Source organism: Ochlerotatus camptorhynchus, unplaced genomic scaffold (assembly GCF_037179485.1).
Source record: "Ochlerotatus camptorhynchus isolate MF236.1 unplaced genomic scaffold, CSIRO-AGI_Acam_v1.1 ptg000147l, whole genome shotgun sequence".
NCBI lineage: Eukaryota > Metazoa > Arthropoda > Insecta > Diptera > Culicidae > Ochlerotatus > Ochlerotatus camptorhynchus.
This window is the reverse complement of record NW_027040637.1, coordinates 976,852-1,004,795: the sequence shown is the minus strand read 5'-3', so window position 1 is coordinate 1,004,795 and position 27,944 is coordinate 976,852. Positions and strand designations below refer to the sequence as shown.

The 27,944-nt window shown below is 39.5% G+C and overlaps 1 protein-coding gene across 4 annotated transcripts in view; it reads left to right on the top strand.

Annotated features, from left to right (window-relative positions):
* Positions 1-27,944, top strand: part of ChAT (Choline acetyltransferase) — a 296,798-nt gene that overhangs the window by 117,407 nt on the left and 151,447 nt on the right. For 3 of the 4 annotated variants that reach the window (XR_010517615.1, XM_065221728.1, XM_065221729.1), the window contains exon 1: positions 24,210-24,285. The gene's annotated coding sequence lies outside the window, so the exon portion shown is untranslated. Of the gene's footprint in view, positions 1-24,205; positions 24,286-27,944 lie in introns of those variants that run through there. The other variant, XM_065221730.1, reaches the window with a different exon arrangement.

Sequence of the window (27,944 nt, the reverse complement as noted above, 5' to 3'; positions counted from 1 at the left end):
AGCCGTTTCAAACTAGATAAAGCAAAGAGCATCGTTAAATTTATTATATTTGCAGCTCCTCGTGTTATGTTGTTGTCTCAATAAAGGATGTTACAAAAGAAAACACAGAATTCTAGTGACAACGAATGGCGATCCCTTATTCTTCTTTGGCTTTATTACGTCCCTGCTGGGACTTTACGTCGACCCTCACCTTAGTGTTCTAGATGCACTCAACGGTTGTTTTAGTTAAGAGCTTTCAAAGCCTGTACAATTTTTGCACTAATATTATTTGTGACAAGTACTCTATGCTCTATGCCCAGGGAAGTCGATAAATTTTCGAACCCAAACCGGACTGAGAATGGAACGCCTCCTGCATGGTTTGCTTTATAGCTGCGCCTTTACCGACTGAGCTAAGGGAGGCTCCAAAATAATGTTTCCTCTGGGCAATGAATCTTGACGAATGCTTTGATCCCGACACGAGAGACAGTGTACAAAAAGTACAACAATCGCATGTCGGATACAGATTCAAAGAATAAAGAACATCTCTATCCTATTAAATCCATTCCTCTTATTGTTCCGTTGTTCCTAGATGAAATTATATATTCTAAAATATATTTATTTTTCTAAATTGAACCCTGGTCCTCTAACTTAACAAAGCTCGACCTTATCCACCCCGCTACGATGACCTCCAAAAACTGTACACCGGTTCATTTCTAACGAAGTGAAATGAGGTTCTTCCCTCGGCGAGAAGTTTTCTCTGTGATTCCATACCAACCCCCAGCGAAACTGCTTTTCCATTACCCATCAGCTGAAGCAAAGCTACTACACTGCTAACACCGGAGATACGCTACGTGATCCACTTTCACGACGTGAAAAGTCGGTCGAGAAAGGAAGCGTCTTCCATTTCATCCAAATGAAATAATTTTCTTTCGCTTTTTTCTTGGGAAACTTCTTCCACCTGCTCTTTGCCTCTTTACACCATTGCACCACTTCTCACTCACCAGAAGGCATAAAATTGTTTGAGTTGAGAGAAGAAATCCTTCTGGATACAGGCTCTAAAGGAGCGCGTTTTGTGGATCGTTTGTTCCGTTCGTTGATTGCATTACTTCTGGCTGGCATCCCCCCATCTTGGGGCTAATTCTAACTTTTGTCGAAAGAAACAGAAAAGGCAACACAACATTCCATTAGAGTTAATTAAGATATTGTTCGGAAAATTTTAACACCGTGGCCGGTAGAGGCGATTGGGATGAAATCATTTATTAGCTTAAACTTTGCTGAAAGTGATAATACGTTCAGACTACAGAGTTATAACATGTTATAGCGCTATCTTGATGGTGGTTTCTGTGTTGCAATTATTTGACAACCGTTATAACATGTTATAACTCTCCAGTCTGGACAGCGTTTGAGTGATGGAAGCTCATCGTGAATTCACAATAGATGAAGCTATTCTCCTAAAAGAATCCCATTATTGCATACATATTTTATTAGAGTTTCATTTTTGACCGTTTCAAATAAAATAAAAATTAAGGCTCAACCGGTTGTGAATGCGGTTAATGTGGATTCACTCACAGGTGGTGCGCAGGTGGCCTATTCGTGGGATGCACGAACAACTACAAACAGTGCTTGAGTAAAATTTTCCGGCTCGAATATTAGGAAAATCGAGGAGTTGGTCCTCCACGAGCATAGTCCAGGGGTCGTGGCCGTGGCCGGTCTTATCAGCGTCTTGTAGATAGTCAACTTCGTGCGGTGGTGAATTTTATTCGACCGCAGCGTTCTCCGGAATCCAAAGTAGGCACGATTCCCTACCATAATGCGTCTTTGAATTTCTCTGCTAGTATAATTTTTGGCGATCACTAGTGAGCCCCCTTATCGACCACCTCGATTTCGTCACCGTCAATCTGAACTCAGGGTGGGTTTCTAACATTGTCTTCCCTAGAAGCTCTTCCTTTCATGTATTTTGTCTTCGATGCGTTGATGGCAAGTCCGATCCGCCTAGCTTCAGATGGATTTGAAAAATTTTGTCCGTGGTAGCGCGGGCACCCATGAATCCCGCCTGGTATTGCCACACGAACTCTCTTGCAAATGGTGACAGACGGCGGCATAGAATTTGGGAGAGTACCTTGTAGGCGGCGCTCATCAGTGTGATCGCGCGGTAGTTGCAGCAATCCAACTTGTCGCCCTTTTTGTAGATTGGGCATACGACACCTTCCATCCACTCCTCCGGTAATATCTCCTTCTCCCAAATCTTGGCAATTGCCCAGTGCTTCACCACCGTATTTTAATAGCTCATTTGGTTGTTGATCTACATCAGTTGCTTTGTTGTTCTTCAGCCGACCGATCTCCTCCTCAACTTCTTGAAGATCAGGGGCCGGTAGCCTGTCGTCTTCTGCGCGTGCTCCAAGGTCTGTTGCCGTGCCACCTTCGTTTTCTGCTGCTTCACCGTTGAGGTGCTCGTCATTGTACTGCTTCCACCTCTCAATCACCTCACACTCGTTCGTGAGGAGGTTACCGGTTACCAACTCCTTGCACATATCGGCTTGCGGCATGTAGCCATTGCGACAAACTATTTAGCTTCTCGTAGAACTTTCGTGTGTCGTTTACGCGGTACAGATTTTCCTTCGCCTCGCGATTTCGGTTTTCCTGCTGACGCTTTTTCCTTCGGAAAACCGAGTTTTGTCTGTTCCGCGCTTGTCTGTATCACTTCACATTCAATCTCGTGCGGTGTTGCAGCATTCTCGCCCGTGCTGTATTCTTCTCCTCTACTAACAGTTTGCATTCGCCGTCAACCAAGTCATTTCTTTGGTCCGGGATCGCAGTACCTAGTGCCGCTGCAGCAGTACTGTCTATGGCGGAACGGATGTCCCTCCAGCCATCTTCAAGAGTAGCTACGCCATGCTGCTCTTCCGTGGGTAGTGCAGCTTCCAGCTGCTGCGTGCGCGTAATTCTGGGCAACTCCGGCGTCCCATAAGTTGAACAGATGCCCGGGTTTGGTGAAGCATTTCCTATATCACCGTACTTTGGTTACCACGCCAGTGTTCACGTCGCACCTCTTCACTTTACTATTGACGAACTGGCAACATTGCCCAGGCTACGACATCCAGCTGTGTTCATGTTTCAGCTGGTAGTCTTTTATTATCATATGACTCGAGGAGGCGCGGGGTTGGAACTTGTGACGACCAGAGCTAGGTATTCCGCTCCTTCCAGGTTGTCAATTCACCGTTTTCTAGCCCTATGAGGTTATGAACATTAGAACCCATTAATCAAAATGTATCAACGAAATGTTCTTCCGAAATATCCAGAACAACCATCCGTAAATGTTGTCAATTCATGAAGCTGATCCTAGAGCTCTGCGATTTTATCGAAAACACTTTGAAATAAGAATGCAGTAGAGATTGTGACTTAAGCATTGACCCCAATAGCCTCAAAAAGAATCCATGAAACTGATCCTAGAGCTCCATGAGAATGTTAGAAGATACTGAGAGATAATCACATGTCATCGGTAAGAGACTTGTGTGTGAGTAAATTTGCGAAAAAATCTACGGGCACCGGTGGGATTCGAACCCATAATTTCCCACTCAGTACACGGGTGCATTACCAATCATACAACGGTAGACCTATGGTCTACGGATGTATTTCGCTAATGACATTTGAATTTCGCGTCCGTTTCCCTCCCTAGTATTTTTGTGCAAGCGTTCTCCAATAAACAACAATCGTCTAACACCGACGATATCTTCTTGAACCGCAACCATTCAGTATCAGTCGACGTGAACAAACACAGATAGGGGACTGTCCATTAACTACGTAAACAGTTTTTTGGGATTATTAACCCCCCTCCCGCTGCGCAGACAATCGTCCATACAAAAAATTAAAATTTGTATGGGCCGTGGATAATTGCATAATTGCCAACCCCCTCTAAAGGGGCTGGCAAGTATGATCTGTTTCTCGATCAGTACCACTCCTTATTCGTTCATTAGTTCCAGCGCATTATCAGTCATCAATCATCCGTCACCTACCGGTCGCCTAAGAACTCTGGGACGCATTGAAGTTGGCACTACGGAAGCCCCTTCTTCCCCCGCCACAGTCGAGTCATTCCAGTCATCATCCCGCAGTCGTCGCGGACCTGTGTGTGGGCTTGGAGAAAGAGTCTACCAACCTGCAATTCAAGGCAAGTGATCTGTCCCGCTCCTGATTCGTCCATTGGTTCTAGCGCTTTACCAACCATCAACCATGCATCGCCCGCCTGTCACCTAAACACTCTGGGACGCATCAAAGTTACACAACGGAAGCCGTATTGCGAGTATGACGTTATCATCTTGATTGAAACCGGACTTGACGATAGCATCAATTCGACTCAGATTTTTGGACCTGGCTACAACGTGTTTCGCGGTGATCGCAACTTACGCAAAAGCGATAAAACATGCTTTGGTGGCGTGCTGATAGATGTCACGCAACGTTATGTCAGCTCATTTGCGAATGTCAGACACGGTACTAGACTAGACTGGAACAAGTATGTGTATCACTGGACTTACATGGCTATAGACTATATTTATGCGCTGTGTACATCCCACTCGAACGAAGTCGCGCCGTCGAAGTTATGGAAGCGCATACTACCTAAGTCTAAGAGTTGTGCGACAAGGCGTCTTGTGATGAAAAGATTCTTGTTTGTGGCGATTAAAATCAGCCTCGTCTTCAACAGGGAATCGATGACAACAGGGTCTACCTCACCGAAACATCTTTACTGACCGCTGCAAGTATTGCTCTCGTTGATGGAATGGATTTCGTTAATATCAGTAAACACAATACAGTCCGAAATGAACTTGGCCGCACGCTGGATTTGGTATTTTGCAACGGTGAAAATGATTTCGATATCGACGAATCCACTGTGCCTCTTTTACCTATTGATGCTCACCATCATTTCTTAATTATGTCGCTACCTGCTCCACTTGACTGGCCATCTCACCCAGCTGTCAGTGCCTGTATCGCTTACATTAAACTTAACAGTGCCTTGTACAAATCACACGTCCAGTAGAATTTGCGGCGTAACCCCCGAAATTTTTGGAGCTTTGTCAACAGCAAAAGGAAAGATTCGAGTATACCGTCCAACGTGCTACTCGATGGGAAAGAGTCCACTTCTCTTAGCGAAGCGTGTGAGATGATTGCTAAACACTTTGCATCTGTCTTCGATAAAAATATGACAAGTGACGTTGAAGCTGAATCTACTGCCTCTGATATGCCTAGTGATTTAGTGGAACTGAGCACATTCGAAGTAACTCAGGATATGGACTTTCAGCAGCAAGGAGACTGAAAACCTCACTCTCTCCTGGTCCAGATGGAATGCCGGCAGTGGTGTTCCGCCGTTGCTCAGCTGCCTTAGCAGAACCTTTAGCAGCCATATTTAATGCATCCTTTGAGCAAGGAAGCAGTCGAATATGTTTCCTGTTTTCAAAGCTGGCAATACACGGGATATTAAGAACTATCGAGGTATCACCAGTCTTTCGGCAGCGTCCAAACTGTTTGAGATCATCTTGAGCGAATTTGTCCTGAATAGCTCGAAGAACTACATTTCAACTGACCAGCATGGATTTATTCCCGGTGGATCGGTAGCTTTTAACCTTTTGGATTTCACCAGTAAGCTGGATAAGGCGCAAGTCGACGTTATATAGGGGAAATGACGGCTTCGGCATGCCAGACTATTTTCGGCAACCCAAATTGAAACACTATTTTCACTGGATTTTCTTACGAAAACACTTCGCTGAATGCATGCAAACGATTCTTTATGCTTTCAGCTTCAATTTGACTATATTTTTACCACTGAGAAAAAGCAATCTAGCAAGGTTTTCTTGAAATGAAACACACGCACTACAAATTGTAGCTGATTTCGAGTTGCCGATAATAGAACAGCAGATTTACATGCAGTTCAAATGGAACGGTTGCCGAAGAAAAACTGGTTACCGACAATACTCGCTCTCACTAGAGAAGATTGGAGCTTTGTAAAAGCGTTTCAAAACAGTTTTTGACAATTCTTTCGACTGAAATTGTTAGAGCAGCTGGCAGCAAAAGATTGTAAACAAACCAATACTGCATATGTGTGCGTTCCTTAGAGAAAAAGGCTATAGAAAGAAGGTCACTGCTTAGGTTGCCGAAAATACGTAAATTCCCCTATACTGATCTGAAAGCCGCATTCGACAAAATCGACCAGAAGGCTTTGTTAGTTATGCAAGCTTTCCCGACTAGAAGCGTCTGAGCAACTCAGGTCGTGGTTACATTCCTACTTGACTGGACGAACTCTTCGAGTACGACTAGGATCTTGTGTCTCTTCTACGTTTACCAGCACCTCTGGAGTACCTCAGGGAAGTAACCTGGGTCCACTTTTGTTTACCTTATTCTTCAACGATGTAGCAGCTTTATTGGGAGTTAAGTGCAAGCCCGTTTATGCAGATGATCTTAAGCTATACGTCATAGTTCACTCGATTGAGGATTGTCATCGTCTGCTAGATTTGTTTGTGGATTGGTGCCGTCGCAATATGCTCATCATCAGCGTTCCAAAGTGTGCAGTGATGACGGTTCACCGCTCTAAGAGTTCAATCCTTTAAGACTACTGCATTGACAATGAACGCTCCGCAGAGTAGAACGTATGACTGATCTAGGTGTTATTTTGGACCCAAAGTTGACCATCAATCTTCACTATTCCTCGATCATCTCTAAGGCGAATCGTCAACTGGGATTTATTTCGAAGATTGCACGAGATTTCAAAGACCCTCACTGCTTTAAGGCACTATATTGCTCTTTATTTCGAACCATACTTGAGAATGCAACTGTGGTCTGTATGAGGTAGTGTGGAATCTCCGAATAGAACGTGTTCAGAGAAGATTTTTGAGGTTGGCTTTGCGCAGCCTGCCGTGGCGCGATCCTAAGAATTTACCACCTTATGCAGACCGATGCATGCTATTGGACCTGGACACATTGGAACATAGAAGAAAAATGCAACAAGCCTTATTTGTAGCGAAACTTTTAAATGGCGATGTGGACTGCCCTCAGCTGCTTTCACAATTAAACTTCCGTGTTCCTCAAAGGATTCCATCGGACTGCATATGGATATTATGAGCCAATGTCTGCGATGATTCGGGCATTCTCCGCTGTGGTAGAAGCATTTGAATTCGGAGAAACATCGAACCAATTTCGAAACCGATTGAGAAGATTGTGAATTTGAGGTTGTGACATAAGCATCGACCTCAATGGCCACGGAGACGGTCGTCCGGAGGACCAGAATATCCGTAAAAGTAGTTGATCGCGCAGAGGCGGGATCCTACGTTGTGTTTATGATCGTTGTGATAGGTACGGAGATGAAATTGATAAAACACACAGTTTGCTTGACCGTCCTGCCATGGCGGAGGTATTCGAGATACTGATATATTGTTTATTTGTATTCGTTTGTATAGTAGCTACAGTGGGTAGGGTAGTTGTACATGTAGATGACGTTGCACAAACAGTAGTCAATCAATGAAACTGATCCTAGAGCTTCACGTTTATTTCGAAAACCATTTCAGCTATATTTGGGGTATTCACATAAACATAGACCCAGATATCTAAAAAAAAAACGGTCCTCCGGAAGATTCGGAATATCCGCAAAAGTGTTCAATCCATGAAATTGATCAATGAGCACCATGAATTTTTATTTTTTTGAAAACATTTGAAAATGTGATGTGTATGAGAATTTAGCATAAAGATGCTGCTACAAAGATGTTCTCTGAACATCTCTTATGAGATTAATGAAAAATCACTGAACTACTGCAAAGTTCATGATTTTCTACCAGCGTTGGCAAAATCAGAAATCAATTGATATTTTTCCGGTCTCATGCGCTCGCAATATCATGCTTGATATTGATTTTACAAGCTCCTTTGATATAGCGAGACTATTCACAGCGTGCAAAAATCAAGCTGAGAGTTGACTCGACACAAAAATGATTCCATTGCGCATCGTTTTCTTAGAAAGAGAAAGCATAGTTGGCTATCTCTTTTTAATCTTCACCGATAGCAGACGCGAAGGGACTGCTGCAAGCCGTTATGGAAGTTTCGGTTGCATTCGGGTGTAGAGCAAAAATCATTAAACTCAATCTCACCACAGTTTGGTGAGATTTGCAGTTGGTGAGTTTTGTTAGCTTGATATTCCGAGCTGCGATATCACAGCTTGCAAAATCAACCGCAGTTGTTTGCTTGTTGATTTTTGTCTACGAAAATCAAGCGTGATCTTGGGCTTAGTGAGATTTGATTTTTTGATATTTTCCCAACACTGTTTTCTACAAAAATCGCAAAATTTCATTAAAGTTTGCTAATTTTTCACAAAGTTTCACAGAGCTTGCAATGATCTACAAAAGTATCTGCAGCTTCATGTTGAACTGAATTTCTGCAAAGTTTGCTGGGCTCTTATAAAGTTAGCTGTATTTTCGGAATTGCTGTACTTCCAGAATGTTTTCAGAATTTCAACGCAGTTCAATTATTGTCTATGAAGTTTTCATAAATTCTAACATGCTTCTTGAAGGACTCTGAAGTCTATTTATTGGAATCCTCATAAATGTTTGGGAAACCTCGATGTAGTTAAAGGAATTTTGTTTAATTTGCAAAATCTCATTAATTATTAAGTTAAATGAACTTAAAATAGATCAGGACATTCCATGACAATTCAGGAAGTTCAGAAAAGAATTGCAGCGTACTTAATAAGAATTCTAAGAACTGGGTAAAAAGAATTACATACGTAGCATTTCTAGAAACTTCGTGAAACTTCATAGTGTTGAGTTTTTTTTATGTTCAAGGAACTTCTTAGCATACTTTTTTAAACTTTAGGGTTTGACTTAAGAACTAACTGGAAGTTTTCGGATTATTGTTTTAAAATTCATAGGAAAGGTTCAGGGTCATTTTTGAACTTTGAAGAACGACATAGATGTTCTAAGATCTTGAATGAATTGAGAGAACGTGAAAAATAATAATTATGAAACTTGGAAGGAGCTGATGGACCTTCATAGAAGTTGAGAAAATTTTCAAGAAGTAAATATGAAGAAACTTTGTGAACGTTCGAGAGACAATAGAACATTTTTGTCATGCAATTCACGTCACGTAAAATGCTCAAAAAACCTCAAATGCCCATCGTCGAAGAGAAAATCGTTGCTACCGTACACGGCGAATGAGAACGACCCAAATTTGAGTTTAGTTCACTCATAATCGCCAAAAGTGCAGGAACTCAGCGATGAGTAAATTTGCCTCATGTTTTCCCAGTTTTTTTCCAGGGAAAAATTCCCGAATTTGAGAAAAGTAAAGATTGGATTCACTCAGTCCATTGGTATTACTCCAAGACTGAATAAAATTTTCGTCAATTTCCTCATTTTCCGGCAGATTTGTTAGGTTTTCCACAAGAAACCATGAGACAAATTTAACTCATCGCTGCGTTCCTGCACTTTTGGCGATTATGAGTGAACTAAACTCAAATTTGGGTCGTTCTCATTCGCCGTGTACGGATATCTGTACTCATTCAACCGTGTGACAGTAGAACTATCACGACAAAGCCAGTTCGTTGTTTGATAGATAGGTTTACGTGACATGCTTCGGATTTGCAAAACCAGACAAATAATGAATTCACGACTTGCATACGGAACTCCTTGTATGATGGCGTAGCGGCCAGCAGAATGCCAAAATTAGGTCATCAATCCAACCATGCACCCAACCGGGAAACGGAAGATTCCATTACAGATTTGCATATACGGTATACAGAGTTTGTGTTGAGCTGATTTTGCAACGTGGCTGTCGGAAGGTTTTCTACAGAATTTTGTAATTTTTATCTTAGCTAAATTTTTGAGCAAAGTTTGTTTCCCCAAATGCACTTCGGTTAGAAAAAATTCTCGTGAAAGTTGTATACGAACACATAAATTTTCTGGAAAATTTTGCTTGTACAGTACTGCCGTTACATTTGTTGTAAGGAACATATACAGAGGATGTAAGAAATCCCTCCTTGCATTTGATGTCCATGCCGTTTGTTTTGCGTGTGCCAGTGAAGTTGTGAGTGTGTGAATGTTTCATGTTAAACTCGCACCACCCTGGCCAAAGACCTAAATTTTCTAACCAGACACGCACTTAGAACTCTGCTATAAATCTCATCGTCTCTGTTACTCGGGGGGTGGTTGCCTAATGCTTGTTCCCAAGTCTCTTAGATCCTTCCAGATGATAGGGCAGAGAACGAGCCATGTAATCTCGTTTTATTGCATTTCATCGTTTTGTCAGAGATTGGGGAAAAGGAATTTGAAGTGGATTTCCTTTAAAGGGTGTTCTTGCGTTGGCAGTTTTGGAATTGCTTGTGTTCTGTGGGATTGATCACGCATCCCAAGCAGCCAGGTCAAGTTCAATTAATCTTTTTGCGATTAATTATTCCACCAAGATAAATAATCATAAATTTGAGTTTAATTAGCAGGAAGGTTCCCCTTTTTACGAATTCGGTGGCTATTGTTCGTTCTTTTGCCAGCAGCTCATTTAATTTAAATTTATGCGTTTCCCTAATCAGAAAGGATACCGCGAGTCGCTGCTACCCCTCCCGTAAAACGTAAGGTGCGTCAACATCAGAATGGAATAACATAACGGTGGTACAATTCTGGGTTTGTTGTTATGATGCGAGGGACGTTCGTCTCGTATCTGAAATTGCCGCCACGTGTCTTCCTCCTGTGAGTTTTCCTTTGTATTCCACTCTCTGCTCAGCAGATCGAATCGTACTGTTCGTACTGCTACCACAGTCGTACTCATCGTTAGGAGTCAGAAAGGACAAAGGGACACGCGACCGCCCATCCGCCACACTTCCACTGATGATCGTTTCAAATGTAAATAAGTTAATGAGCATTGCGCTCTCCGACCTCTATCTGGTCCGGATGCTTGTAACTGATTAGTTCCGCTGGTTTGTTGTTGTTGTCGATCTGGGCTCGTCCGTTCGGAGTGTGTAGCTGATGCGATTGGTTGAAGTCAAGAGGATTTAATGATTTTATTGCCGATTCGGATTGCTCAATTTCGATTTCAATCTTCTTATAAACGGTCAAAGGAGAGTTTTGATGAAGTTTCATGAATATCCCGATAGAAAGCTTCTATCACTTCCGTTCACACACTGTTATTTCAGTAAAGTGCGTCGCAATAATTTACCAAAAACCACCGACATTCATCTCGTGCTTATCTACCAAGAAGCCGCATCGTTTCAGCACTCTAATCCACGCTGATTGTAGCAACAAACTTTTGAATCGATTTTAAATTCCTGCTCTGATGTGGAACAGAGGGAAAACTGCCGTTAGAAACAAAAGATAATAACGGTACTGCTTGTTTAGCTGGAAGAATAGACCAACAGAGCCACTGAGGGAGAGAAAGTGTGGTAAGCCCCTCGGCTTAAGTGGAGTTAGTTGATGGTTTGGTATTTCATAGTAGGTGGGTAGGTGGACTTTGTTGCACGTCGAGTTGCTGCGGTAATGTTCCCACTTGGGATTTCATCGTTACGGGCTGTTACGGGGAGTTTGCGCTCGATAGGAAGTAGGTGTATGGCAAAAATGTGGGTTGTCAGCGCAAGTAACATTGCAAGTTTTATCGAGGTTTTAAAGCATTCTTCACGTCTAAACCATGATCTACCCACCCTCAAAAATTGTTACTTGGGAGAGTAGGATTTATTTGTAAACATTCATCCTCGATTGAAATCTAGGTGAATTCATAAATTCTGTACTATCATGGTTAGGCATTTTTGCCTAATGTCGTACAAATCGACAGTGAGCATGCATAAGGGCGTAACCGTGACGATCGATTTTCTTCGTCGATTTTCTTTTTTGTTAATAATTCGCTTGGATTAACATTTTTCGGTGCGTTTCTTGTTCTTTCGAAAGACAATACAACCTGTTACAGCACTGTATTGGACAAATTTCAGAAAATGGATTTTTTTTTGCTGTTGCAATTTAAAGAGAAAATCTATGAAGAGAATCGATCATCGCAGTTAGGCCCTTATGCATGCTCACTGTTGAAATATGTGTAGTGAAAAGTGGCAATCAGTACTGCTAGATCTCAATCAGCCACGACGAACATGGCAAAACTGTTTTTTTTTTTTGGCCAGGTGGCAAAATTTTAAATTGTTGCTTCAGTGCGCTGATACGGTTTCAAAATGTTAACTCATTTGGTTTTGAAAACTGATATGGCACGAACCACTAAAAGCATACATGGAAATTGATCAAGTCATTCTAACAATTGACCATAATGCTCTGATTAAAAACTTGATACCTGAACACAGGTTTCGAAATGGGAAGGGAGGGGGTCAAATAATGTTTGAACATAGAGGATTAGGTCAGATGCCAACAGGCTGAACGCCATTTGGCCGAACGCTATTATGTTGAATAGTATTAGGCCGAATGCGATTTGTGTACTATAGGCGTACAATAGTATTGGCAAAATCATCAATCAATTGATTTTTTTCCGCTCTCATACGCTCTCAATATTACGCGTGATAAGTGGACCATGCAAGATGGCTTTTATTTGCATGGTGATCAGCAAATTTGGATTAGCTATTTCCCGGTATTTTTTCCGGAATAAAACCGCATGCGATTGAGCCGAATGGATCACTAAGTTATATCTAACAAAAATAGCACCAGATGTATCGGAAGCAGACATCGAGAAACTTGCCAAAGATTGTTTGAATACGGATGAAGTTGTTGCCAAATCCCTGAAACCCAGAGGACGACCTTTGTCAGCACTGTCCTTCGTTTCATTCAAGGTTGGAGTCAATCTCGAAATGAAGACTAAAGCGATGGATCCTTCGTCTTGGCCACAAGGTATCGAATTTCGGGAGTTCTTTGAAGATGAAAGGAGAACGCAGAATTTTTGGAAACCGGTACTGCACATAGATTCTGGTCCAATGAGCAACGCCTAACGCTCTACTCCATTCGCTGCTTTCTTGTGATTTCGACATGGTGGTATTCACTGAAACCTGGCTTCATACCGACATTACAAATGCTGAACTCGCAAGTAACTACACAATCTACCACTGTGATCGGAATCCTCGTACCAGCGCACTGCCGTTAATTGTTAATTGCCGTGAAATCCGAGCTGAAGTGTAAGGCTGTGCATCTTGTGGGCGTTGAGAGCCTCGAACAAATTGCTGTTCAAGTCGATTTACAACGTCAATCGATCTTCCTGTGCTGCATGTATATTCGACCAAACAGTCAGCCCGACATTTACACCAAACACGCTGAGTCCGTACAACAACTCCTTAGTATGGCGAACCCTCACGATACAACCATAGTTGTGGGCGATTACAATCTGCCAACTCTAGCTTGGGACTTCGATGAGGCCGTCAGATGATTTCTGCCTCTCAATGCTTATCAGAACAGGAACTCGCTGTAGTGGAGTCCTTTCCCGTCTGCTGGATTGAAGCAAATCAATGATCTGGTGAACACGAATGGTAAGCTTCTTGACCTGGTTCACGTCAGTGACTCCGATTGCATCGAGCTGTTTGAACCACCCTCTGCAATTATGAAAGTTGACTGTCACCACAAGCCGTTGGTTCTAAAAGTTGACTCCCGTTCGAGAGATCATCCGCTCCCGTACCCAGCAGCCCGCAGTGGGTATAATTTTGCACAATGTGATTTCGATGTTGTTAACACGAGGATTTAGTTTCATATGGGGGTACACTTTGTGAAAACCGAAAATGGAACATGTAACAAAATTATGAAAGATTTTGAACGTTAATAACTCAGCTGCCCCTGGACCAATTTCAATAATTTAATCACCAATCGATCAGAAATATTTCTACGCATCATTTCATGCTTAATTTAAGACTTTATCATTTTTCAAAATGTGAAATGAAAATTACACGAATGTGCAATTGTTGCTATCATAATTAAAATCAAGGCTGGCCTCAACTGCTGATCGGATTCAGTTCCAATCACCGTGTGTGGTAGTGTCTGGTCGTATCAGCAGCAGTGCTTTCAACGCATGGCGTTAAACATTGTTCTCCAGTACACAACGAAAGGCTGCCTGCCAGCAGCAAACTGCAGCCTTCATGGGCATCTATAGAAGGAGGAAGAAGTCGCACCGCTATTGATCGGAATCAGTAGCTCTTCGTGAGTCGTTGTGGGCCATCTATGTCAAGCGCGTCATACTAAAGAGTATAAACAGAGAAAACCCCGCTCAAATTCCTATTCCACACAAAACACAAATTCCTGCTGCAGTTAACAAATAAGATTTATTATATAAAACCACGTAGTCCTACGTCACCATTGCGTACAACCCCATAAGGCTGTCCCTTGTAGTTTTTCAAGTGATATCATAGCCTTTCGGTACATCTTGGTGTACGAGAAAGGCAAAAAGGTTGGTATCAGCAAATTGTTTTATATTTAGCGAAGTTTTTCCCCCCCAGGTCTGTAATTATTTTACAAAATGTAATGAATATTTTGCTTGATAAATCTTATTTTAAAACTGTATTTGTAAAATCGTTACAACAGTGTTATTGTTTAGCGCCAATTCATCGTACTTGGCTTCGTTGTACAGGACTCTCCATTTCTAGATGATTTTTATTTCGATATTCCTTCCTTTCTGAATCGCTTCAGCAACCCTGATCCTGGTTCAACAACACTTTTGGAGCACGAAGTGTTTAGAATCGTTTTAATAAGCTTATAAATTGCTCTTTTGATTGTCGATTTCTAAATCTCTCACTAAGATGTGCTCGTTCCCCCGGTGCTGGCATGCTAAAGGAACAGTACTAAGTAACTAAAGGATTTCCACACTACATGGAATATAAGATAGACTAAAATGTATGTTTAAACTACTAAAATTTTAGAAAACGTAGTTTACTTGTAGACTAAGTAAAGCATTCCAATACGACAAAAATCCTAGAAAAATTTACTCATTCTAGAAGCATGCACTCAAAGATTAATTCACATATCCAATGGAAAATATTTATTAGAATTTCACATAACTTTCATGTGATATCATAATTGGGAATTGCACCACAAAATCACATGAACCTTATGTGTCAAATGAAATTTAAGTGATTTATCATATAGAAATTATGTAATCACACGAATGTTATGTGAAATTCAGATAGATATCATTGGTTTTGTTAATGGAAAAATATTATATGCATTCCCAATGGAAACACATGAAAACTTTTTTCAGTGTACTAATCTCATATGTACATCGTTGCTGTACAGATGTTCTGTACATGATCCGATGTTCATGTACATTCTGTACAGATGTTGCTCATATTAGGAAACAAATTCCTGTAAAAGCTCGGAGAGTTTTACTCAGTCTCTGAGTTAACTACGTTTTCAAGAATATGAGTGAACTAATCTCAACTTTGAGTTGACCTCATTTGTCGTGTAATCGAAATTTATCTTGTTATTAATTGTTTTAACGTATACGACGTAAATGGATGCATTCCCAACTCCAATTAAGCTCAGTTCGTTAAAAGCAGGTATTTTTTGCTCGAGCATGACATTTGCTGACATATTAAATTTTGCATCTATTTCATGACCTCTATAGTCGTTATATTTATAGTCTGGTGAATAGAAATTCGACTTATCAAAAAGCAGAACGAATTCAACATATTGTAGACGAACTATTGAAAAGGTACTTTAAACTACTAAGGCTTTTAAAAATAAAACTGTGATAGTTCTTTCTTGGCCAACCGAATGCAAATGAACATCATCATCGGGTAGGTGAACCTTTCCCTAATTCGATGATGATGTTGTTTTGCGTAGGTGAACCTTAAGTCACAAGAAAAGGTTTTCCGAAGATTTGTTCTCAAAAACTAATGTGCTCGTTGGTCGTGATATGCTCGATTGGTTGTGCACAGGAATCTTATTAAGGAGGGGCAATTTTTTTCTATGGTGCATTTAATCTGGGGATGGGGAGTACTCCAAAGTGCGTGGGAGATGGTGCTGTCCGCCCACCACTGTTTCCCTACTGTTTAATTTAGCTAATTTTATTTATTTTTGGCTCCGGTGGTGGTTCATCTTCTTCCATACAAGCTGCTTTTCAGACAGCCAATGGAATTTGGCAATTTAATCCCATCGACGATGTCGATGATGAACCGTCCCAAAGTATCGCCAGTCGGGGTGACAGAAAACTGATGCCGAGCATTCAACATGTTTTAAAGGTGCTATAAAGGACAAACCCGAATTTATTGCAACGCACATAAACAGCTGTAACTTTTTAACCACGGTAAAAAATGACTTGAAATTTTCAGAGAAGATTCTTAGACAATTTACTTTAGTAAGACCAAAAGCTGTCTTTAACTTTGTACAGTTGCGAAAAAGTCCATCCTCAGAATTCCTTGAGGTTCTTTTCGAAATTTTTAGAACTCTGTGAGCTTTTTTGAAATTCTTCTCTGAAGTCCTCTGGAATTATTTTTAGAACTCTTTTTGACTTTTGCTCAGAACACCTTGCAACTGAAATTCCCTTAGAGTTTCAGAAGAATTTCTTCAAAAAAATTATTCCCGGCTAGAGCTAGATCCCTTTGGAATTTCACTCAAAATTTAATTTTCTCTGTATTCTTTTCGGAATCATCTTGGAACTATCTGCAGGATTCACTAGAAATTATACGCTGAATTTTCTTGGAATACTCCCCAGAAATCCTTTGGAACTTTCCTCAGGTTTCAGTATCCTTGAGGTTCTTCTCGGATTTTTTTAGAACTCTCCTAAGAGCTCTTTTGAAATTCTTCTCAGAAGTTCACTGGAATTGTATTTATAAATCTTCATGATTTTTTTTTTCTCAGAACACATTGAAACTGAATGAGCTAAAAATTATTCTCGGAATTTGCTTGAAATTTTGCTTAAAATCTCTTTGGAATTTCACTCAAAATTTGATTTTCTCGGTATTCTTTTCGAAATAATCTTGATGCACTAAAAATTATCCGCAGAATTTTCTTTGAATTCTCCCCAGAATTATTTTGGAACTGTCATAAGAATTCAATATCCTTGAGATTCTTCTCGGAATATTTTAGAACTTTTTATTATTATTTTTTTATTTATTTTAATTCCCCGTTCACATTACAGCCTATATCACGTAATATAGGCTGTCTTGCAATGAGCACTCATACATAGAATTTCCAGTAAAAACTAGATGTATGAGTACTCATTGCAAGACAGCGTTTATCACGTGATATACGCTGTAATGTGAACGGGGTATAAAGTTTCAGAAGAATTTCCTCCGTATTCTCCAGAAATTCTTCCCAAAATGCGCTTGAAATTATCCTCGGAACTCCCTTGAAATTTTTCACAACATCCCTTTGGAATTTTATTCAAAATTTGATTCTCTCGGTATTCTTATCTTGGAACTATCTGCAGGATTGCAGGATGGAATCATCCCCAGAAATCTTTTCTTTTAGAACTGTCGTCAGAATTCAATACCCTTGTTTAAGTTTTCCGTCCATTCACCAAAACGTTGTAGTTTTTCTACCAGAAATGATCAATAAAGCTTGCTCTTCCATTCACCAGAACTGTGCAATTTTTACATCAGGAATTTTTAATTCAGCTTGCCTCCCATGCAGCAGATTTTTGCAAATCTTACACCAGAAATTTTCAACACAAACTTGGCCCCATAAAATTTTACACCAGAAAAGTACAATTGATCAGAACGATGCAAATTTGTCACCGTTAATGTTCAATAAAAATTGCTTCTCCAATCTTCTGATTGGTGCAGATATCCTTTTTCCATTTCCCACCAGACTTTTTCAATATAGCTTGCTTCTCCTATCATTAGAATGTTGCAGGTTTTCCACCAAATAAAGCTTGTCCCTATTTTCAGACTATTCATCATAAATTATCAGTAAAACAGCTTCCCTCCAATGAATGGTGCAATTTTCACACCAGAAATTAATATTAAAGTTTGTTTCTCTATTCAGCAGAAGGATGCATATTTATGGACAAAAAATTTCCAAAAAGCTTGCCCATCCGTTCACCACAACGGTGCAGATTTTCCACCAGAAATTTTCAGTACATCTTAATTTTTTAATAAAGCTTGTGCCTTCATTTATCAGACCAGTGCAAGTTTCCACCAGAAATATTCCGTTCATTTCATTTATCAGAGCAATCCAAATTTTGCACCAAAATTTTTCAATAAAGCATGCTCTTCTATTCACCAGAACGGTGCACCAAAAATTGTCAAGGCCGGCGCACAATAGATACGTTTTCAGGTTTTTTGACAGTTAGCCCATGCATTATCTGTCAAAAAACCCGAAAACGTATGCATTGTGCACCGGCCTTCAGTGAATTTTGTTTCACCATGTTTGTGGTGCAATTTTTAAGCTTTGTCTCGTCATGTACCAGAATGGTGCAAATTTTCCACCATAAGTTTTCAATGAAGCTTGCATTCATCAGAACGATGGAAATTATGCACCTGAAAAATTAATAAACCTTGCTTCTACATTCACCACAGTGTTGCGAACTTTCCACCAGAAATTTTCAGTAAAATGTGCTCCTCCAAATTTTTAGCGTGATTTAATTTTTACACCAGAGTTATTCATTTTGACTAGTCCCTGCATGCCCCACCTCGATGATATTTTTACACCAGATATATTCAATGCAAAGCTTTTTCTTCGATTTACCACCAAGAAGGTGAATTTTTTCAACCATAAATTTACCCTCTTTTTTAACCCTCCATGAACCACCCTGAAAAAAAAAATTACATAAGATTTTTTTTGTATGCACCACTGGGGCACGCTATGTCTGAAGGCACGTTTTTTGCAACATTCATGTACCTCAGATTTTCCTTGACAGGATGTTAGTATTGATCCTAACAATCAAATCTGTGATAGTTTTAAAATATTTCATCTTGGGTTTTTTGAGAAAAAGTGTTTTGAAGTTTACAAATCCGATTATGAAGGCGTATATGGACTATTGACGATACAAAACTATTACGAATTGAACAAATGCAGTTAAACAAGATTCAAATGATGATTGAATTAATCTAAATGGCATTAAAGAGTTCTCTTTGACTCTTAAGTAAGATCCGTATTGATTATGTCGACTTTGACCAAAATCAATTGATAATTATTGCTAGAACAACTTCTTAATTAATTTCTCTTCCCTCATAAGAGTAAAAGAGAAAGAAACGAGCAGGACAGTCTGAGGCAGCCAGTTAATCATAGTAGGCATTGATTTTCTTCCTGTTTCGAGTGTTTTTGTTTTTATTGGAGGTATCGTGTAGAAAATCTGGAAAAATTAAAAAAAAAGCTTCATGAAAAAAATAGAGAGTTTAATTGTTGTATTTGCCACCAAATCATCCCGAGGGTGGACAATTTGCTTGGATTTAAAAAAAAAAGATATGTTTGACTCAATGACGAGATCGAAAATAATTTCTGGCAACCATGACGAATTGGTTTGAAAATCATCTAACCGATAATACAAATGAGGTTAGCTACTTTTGCCAGTGAGTTTAGTTAGTCCTAACCTTGAATTACTACAGAATTGCTAGAGCTTTATTGCAATTCCCATATTTTGAATAAGAAAACATTTAGGAAGGTTCAGCGACTTTCTAGGAAATTCTGCGAACTATAGGAAACTGTAGTGAATTTTAGGAAAGTTCGGCAAACTATAAATAAGTGCCTCCAAAGAAGCAGAGAAATTCAACAACCTTCAGAGAAGTTCAATGAACTTCAGGAAAGACTTCAGGAAAATTCTTCAAACTTTAAAGGTGTGCTTCGTTCTCCATATCTGCCAACTTCAGGGACATTTTGTGAGCTTCAGGGGAGTTCAATGCCCTCCTGGTAAGTTCTACGAACTTCAAGAGAGTTCTGTGAACTACAGCAACATTATATTAATTTCAATGATGTTCTGCAAACAGTTCTTTAAACGTGAGGAAATTTTTGCAACCTTTAGGATGGTCTGTGAACCACAGGAAAATTTAATAACATTAGGAAAGTAGGTATTATGAATTTAAAAAAAACGTCTAGAATTTCAGGAAAAAAAAACAAGAACATCAAAGAACATCATGAAAGTTAGAAGAATTTCATCGAAGTTCAACGAAATCAAGGAAAAACATATGAACAGGGATTTGAATTTGAATGTAACTTCTATAAGCTACCTCATCGGGTCGTTGGTGGAATAACTCCCACTCCATGTCTTAGAAAACAGGTATAATATTGAGAATTTGTTGCAATATCTCTTTCTCTTTTACGCTTCCTTTATGAAATGTGATCGAGGGCATTAGCAGGGTGGAAGGGCGTAAAAATGAGAGTTTGTCACCTAAAAAAATCGTGAGTACGGCTCACGCATGTTACATTGCCGTTTACCGGTATAAAAAAGGGAGCAGTTTATGAAAATTGAGGTTCATAAATATCCAGAAGGCCAAACTCGACAGTCAAAGTTGTGCGGTTGTGTAGATATTTGTAAGAAAAAAACACCACAGAAAAAAAAAGAAATTCATAAAAAATTTCAAATTATGTCGGACGCAGGTTTTATTTAGGATTCAGACTTCAGAATCTCTCCAAATTGACAGATGAATTTGTTTCGATCCGTAACAGTTTTGTATCATCAATAGTCCTTTGCTCCTCGCCTTTGTTAACAGCTAAGTAAGCTTCAAAACAATTTTTCTCAAAAAACCCAAGATGAAATATTTTAAAATATTCGCAGATTTGATTGTTAGGATCAATACTAACTTCCTGTGAAGATAAAACTGAGGTACATGAATGTTGCAAAAAAAGTGCCTTCAGACATAGCGTGTGGGGTGCAATTTTTTGACCCAAAAATTTAATTGAAGTTTGTCATTTCATGCACCTTTTGGTGCAATTTCCAGGCACCATCTCAAAGGAATTGACGCAATAAAAGGATTTCATTGGCCTTATTTTATGAAATGAAGTTATTTTACCTTATCAAGAAATCAAGTTTTTTTTATATTATAATTTTGTAAATATGAAAATAAAAATCTTATTTATAAAAGGAGGGGCAATTGCCCCACCTTGTCCCACCCTGTACACGCCAGTGTTGGTTCCGCTATTTGACAGCTCAATTGGGGTTCCCGAAATTCTATCCGCTAGACTATAAATATAGCGACTATAACTACCCCCCCCCCCCCCTAATTTGATGCAGCCCAATTACAGACATTTCTGAAATTCACACACATTTTTCGCAGCCTTCTGGAAAAAAAAAATCTGGCATCTCTGGTTCACTCTAACAACCCCTGGCCGGTTGTGGTATTATGGAAGAAATCAGCTTTCAATCATCCTTGAATTGACAATTGAAAGTAGCTTTAGTCCGGGAGTTAGCATGCGATAGCTCTACTGCAGAGCCAGCAACTCATTTCAGAATGCCTGGTAATTCACGTCCATTACGAGGTCACTTTCACATACAATAAGCCCCGCATGTAAACACTACCGCTATCACTTTCAGATTTCGAAACGTGAATTTTTGTAATCCTGCGCGTATTTAGCAGTACCGTAAAACGAGGTATCTTTAATAATGCGGGTAACTTTGATAGTATAATGTAAAGTAAAGATTGAATTTAGCCGCTGCGCTTTTTCCAAACTAGAAACATTGGTTCGATATTGTAGCTTAGGGTATTTCCGTTGATATCGTATACAGTTTTTATATACTATGTGCTACATATTTTACAAACATATTAAAATACAATTTTCGTGTTTTCGCCTGATTGAAAAAGCACTCAAACCATCACTTTTGAAATGTATTTCCTATGTAGCCATCACAAATTCAATGTGGTATTGATTATGATATTTTCTGATTATATACTCATTCAAAGTTTCATATTTAAAGAATTAAATTGTTTGAGTTTCACCAATTTTTTTCTGAATTCATCGACCATTATCAAAGCAACCCCAAATCAAAAAACTGTAGTTCGGTCGGAAAACTAAAAAAATAGTGCAAATGCTTTAATTTTCGTTAAACATATAAACATATTACTAACGAATCGACTCTTGGATCCTCAGTACTTGGTTTAAAAATATAAAATTTGAAAAACATTCATTGCCGTAAAAATGATTTAGAATATACTTTTAAAAACTATCAATGTTACCCCGTTTTACGGTACTTGGAAATAGGCATATATAATTAATTTACTATTAGATAGATCTCATCAAATTCAAATTTCCGAAATAGCACCGCGGTAATCTTAAAAACTCTTTCGATCCTATTTTTTGAAATAACAAAACACAGCACTAATAAACACACGTGAAATTATTGAAAAAGGTTCCGGGTGTCTAAAATCTTCCAAATAAAGGAGTTTTACACTTTTTACACTCAGTAAAAATCTCGAAAATAAAATGCAGCAGCAAATTAAAAACACGTCAGTTTCAATGCACGGCCTACCTCAATCATCGGTTTAATCACATCAAATTTCTTCTGTCTACATTTTTAAACTGAAATGCTTTGCAGATGAAGTGTTCCGAAATTCCATATGTGGTTTTAAAGAGAAATTTGTGAAACATTACAAATTTGTATTACAATTCAGCAGCTCTACTTTAAATCTGAACTTCCCCATACACTTGCATCAAATTCAACGATATTTAACTCCCCAACCAAATAACGCCGAGAACGAGAAGCACCGGCAAGATCCTTGTTATCTGATATGTTTTCTCTTCACTTCACCTTCAGTATCCATCTCCATCTCAGACGCGTCCCGGTTTCACTTTTCCATCTCCCTTCCCCATTCCCAGTTCATCACCGGAATAGTTGAATTTATTTTCCGGTTCAACTTCAACAAGCGATTCTTCTTTTGTCCAAACAACAAAGAGCCCAACAAGCTTCTCGTCCTTCTAGTCGTTCGTCCCCGTGCGTGCATCAGGCGACGACCTTGGTTCAACTGTTTTCACTAAGACTTAAATAAAACGCTTCATTTGAGATCCGGCAGACGGACGACGCTCAAAGTTGGACTCTCCTACGGTCTCCTATTTGACTGTGTGAAGTGAAAATCAATCGGTCTCTTGAAAACTGCAAATCGGAAACTGCCACTTCCGCCATCGAATGACGACTGCTTATTTTCAGTTCAAAAGGAAATTGGAGAATTGGAAGGAATGGATGAATGGACTCGATTGAGCGGAATGGGAAGCAGAAGGGAAACGGGGAATGCGATAGACGATTGTGATAAAGTTTAACTCGTTAGTGTGGTAGAAACATTTGTATTTGAAAACGATAACATAAGAACGGCTCATTGTGGCGCGAAAGTTCCGTTTCAACGAGAAATCTTTTATTTAGTTGCATTTTTTTATAAAGACGCTGTGTTCGGGGATTCGAATCGAAGGATATTTTGAACGTTTCTTAGATACTAAATTTTGTTAATATATATTGAAGAAAGTTTTTATTTTTACCGTCAGACCGGTTCTCCGAAATGCTTCCGTTGTGGTGGAGTCTTCATCGACTTATTAAACTACCGCCCGCTGTGAAGCGTTTGCACCTAGAAAAGGGGGAACGTTTCGCGCCTGGCAGCCCTCCGGGAGATCGTCTCCAGCCTCGAAAGCAGTCACCTGAATCTAAGGGAAGCGCAATCCGACTCACGTCACTCGCAGAATGTTTCCATCTAGGAATCCACCCACTCCGAAAACAGTGCACATTTTCATCATAACGGATGAGTGCACGAAGCGGCAAGCAAACACAGAGACACAAAGTTAGAAAACGAAAGTTTGCTTTTCATTATAAACGATTGCTGTAAAACCGGGTCCCCTCGGTTGCTATTTATTTTGCAGATAACATAGGGTTTCGAATCACATTAAATTCGCTTTAATTTCAAACAAACGAAACCGAAACAAGCAATGTGCTGGTAACACAACTCTGTCTCTTTAGAACCACATTCGCCAATTTCATACTAAACAACAAGGGAAAATTCCCAGCGGGATGTCTCGTAATAAATGTGAAATATCCCATCATCAAAAACATAAAACCGTATCGTAGAAAATCATTACAAACCGGGGAAGGACATTGAACACGAAACTGCACTTGACACGTCATTTTCGCGAATACTACTTGATGTCTAATTTTTGAAATCCTGCCATATTCTACATCCAATCAATAGCATAAAATTCAATGATTTTTACTTAGCTTACATTCCCTATACATGTTATACTCATGATGGCCTATCTGTTCGTATTTTTGTGTCTCGTTACATATCCTCGCATATATCCACGTTCCATCATCAAACAACGATGATCATGCATCTTCTGCCGCCATGTCTCATCCCGATCCCAACATGACTCCCCGAAATCGAATGATGTCACCGTCACAGGATGGAAAGATTCTATACTGTCACTTCCGAAGAAATGGTTGTCGACGTCGGAGGCGACCGACGAGTTTGGATTCCCGGAGGTGAGTAAATATCTAGATGTAATATGGTCAGCGTTGCCTACTCGGTTTTTAGGGCAATCTGGTTTAGTTGAAATATAAAATCTGAAAAGATCTGGAATACACCAATTTATTTTATTAAGAATACAAACAATATTTTTCAAAATATTTTTACGTGGAAATCTTGTATCCAAATAATGGTATTGAAATAAAATTGTAGTTCTAAATTTTCGAAAAACATTTAGTGTAGTCCGTCTTTTGTTATTATTTTCAGAATTGTTTTAATTACCGTCGGAATTGCAAGTTTATATGAATTTGTTTGAAAATCTCTGATTGTCTAAAATTTTCAAGGAACATCTCTTTTCCATGTAATTTTTTTTTTTCCTAACCCGTAAAAGCCAGGGACAAACTTTTTATTTTCAAAAAATTGTATCTCAGAGATGCCATGGCCGATTGAATTGAATTTGATTTTTTTAACATCATTCCGATGTGTAGTTCTTACATCTGTCCCGTCTCTCTTTATTTATTTATTTATTTGGAGGGAAAAGCCCCCACAAGTGGGCACAAAACCTCATCATTTCAGTACCAACAGATAATCCTACAGATACATTTGCTTAAACTAATTCCTAATCATTTAAAACTATAAATATTAGTGATAAGATTAACTTAATTAAAAAACAGAAACCGTCAGGAAGTTAAACGTGTATTACAAAACAGATGCTTAAGCGTAACACGGAAGATATTAAAATCAAAGCAGATATAACATTCGTTGAAAATCTTGCACATACTAGTTAACGGAACCAAGAAACCAGGATGTTGAAAAATAATAAGAACGTAAATTTGCTCGTCTGCTGCAGAAGTGAGCCGCAATCAATGTCCGATCGTCACTATGTGCTCAACTTCTGAGCCGAACAGTCGATTTATTTACTGTCCCCGGTTATTAGAAGTCACGAGCCTTTTTTAACACCTTTTAAAATTCAAGTAAAGGCACTGCCGGGCCAACCCGTTTTGCGAAATCCTGTAGTCGCGCGCGAAAAAGTCACGATGGCACGTCAACATACTTTTGGAATTGATTTTGCGAATGCACCAAAAAACGAAGTCCGAAGAGCTACACTTATTTGTAGCAAACGAGCTTGGTCTTCAATTTCATGAAGTCAAGAGAATTTAATGTAGTTGAACCATAGTACTAAGACTAGTAGGTCCCGAAGAAACGTGCTCAACTTTTTGGCTCAGCTCTGGTACTATATTCGGTCCCATTCTAATCGATTCACCCCTCGAAACATAGGAAAATCCACTAACCCCTCATTTTATCTGTCAAACTTTCATAGCGAATCAAAACAAACATTGTGTAGTACTAGAATTTCGACTAGAATGGGGTACGTTAATCGATTTGCTTGGGACCAATAGGCTAGTCAAGTAGTGAGCCAATTTAAAATCGATAGTTTCGTATTGATTGTTGGTTGAACTTCGGGGTGTGCGCGTGTTAAAATCGCTGACCTCGAGCCTAGTTCACTATACAATACATCTTAAAACTATAGTCAAAAGGTACAACACAATAAACATATTATCTTCCACTATCCAATAAGCCTCCTCCATCAGAATGGGAGCCACTTAGTGGTTTCATTGTATGGCAGTATCGCCACCGGGGGTCAGAGCGCTTCCATTGCAGCAATGGACGCAAAACGTGGTCAGTACTCACACATTCATCTTTGCTTTCCAAAGTCGACGACGCATCGACTGAAAGAACTGCTCATGAAGAACAATGAGGAGGACCACACAATGGTTGGTGCCGAGTAAACAGACGATCGCGTGACCCACATTAAGAGTGGTCTGCTTCTGTAGACAACCGAGTGAACACTGCAACCTGTACCAGCTGGTTAACGAAAAAGGAAACTACCGGAATTTGCAGCATACCATCGGCCAAGCAGACAATGCTTCCTGTTTACATTGCAACACAGCGATTGAAACTATACAGCACAAATACAGCGAATGCCCACGGGTACAAGCTGCATGGAACTTTGTTCAACGTAAAATAAAGTCAACCCTCGGTGGCTGGAGACAGTGCTGAGATTTGTCGTTGTCATTGACAGACTTTTGCGCGATATTGACAAAATTGTTTTTCATATAGTCAATGATAGACTTGATCCTCAAAAAAATCTTGGTCAAAATCTCATTAATTTTTTCGTCAATGACAAAGATTCACCTGGTAACAGAAAGTGTAATTTCTTGCATTCTGAGACACATTATTGTTATCCAAGCGGTTCAGGACGTAGATGCTTATTCACTTTAATGGCTCCATGTAATTGTTTTGCTCAAGCCATTTAATTTCATTTAAAATTTAGCTAATAAACAAATCAGCACATGTTCGTCACTGACAAAAATGCTACTGACAATTGACATGGTTTGCCTTGACGATGACTGTTAGCTCAAACGAGTGACCAAAGCAGAATTTTGAGTATCACCGTGTATTGTCGAAGTTTTGTAGCACTGGCTGGAGAAGGCTATCTTTCAACGAGCTACTTAGACCATCGAATCGGAAAAGCCAACGAATATTTTTTTTAATTGTTCATTAATTACGTCAGTTTTGTAAATAATGTTAAAGTGATAAAAGTGCTCTTGAATTCAATTGTAATTGTGAAGTGTAATAACTGTGTAACTACACTGAAACCTCCGTTTACGAAGTCTTTTTTTACGCAGTATTCAATTTACGTCCCTCTTTTTACGAAGTAAATCCCAAATAACGAGTTTTCTTTTTACGAACTAAATTCCAAATAACGTGTTTTTTTTGCGATTATGGGAATCTGGGAAAAACTATGAAATATCCCACAATATGGGTATCTTTGGAATCGGAGTGAGATGTAGGAACCGGAAACCCATGTCTGACGCCATTTTGAAATCCAAGATGGCCGCATGAAAAACTGGAAGATACTTTCAATACCCCACAATATGGGTATTTTTGGAATCAAGGTGACGTGTAGGAACTGAAAATCTATGTTTGACGTCATTTTGAAATCCAAGATGGCGGCTTCCGGTTACAGAAAAACTTGGACATTCTGCCATATACAACACAAAATGGGTATTTTTGGAATCGGAGTGACGTGAAGGGACCAAAAATCGATGTCTGACCCCGAGTAGAGACGAACCAGCCTAAGGCTGAAAGTCTCGTTAATAAAGAAAAAAAAAAAAAAAGATGTCTGACCCCATTTTGAAATCTAAGATGGCGACTTCCGGTTACAGAAAAACTTGTAAATTCTGCCAAATACCCCACAATATGGGTATTTTTGAAATCGGAGTGACGTTTAGGAACCGGAAATTGATGTCTGACGCCATTTTGAAATCCAAGATGGTGGCTTCCGGTTACAGAAAAACTTGGACATTCTGTCATATACCCCTGTGATGTATCCTGCTATCTATCACTTGTGTTTCTCATTAAATTATTCAACTTCACTTGTTGATGGTTTATGTTAGATTGATTTTATTGTTCATGTTTAACTTAGCCTAAACTGGAGGTAATTGAAGTCATTATGTATTTGCTAGCCAATCAGCGATCGATACATAGATCGACCAAGAGAGGGAGAGAAATGATCAAGAGAGAAACCGCGCTGCGGCTTTCCCACGTTTACATGTCGCATGGTGACAACGCCGCTTGGAAACAGGCGTAGTGCATTGGCTTAGTAATTAGA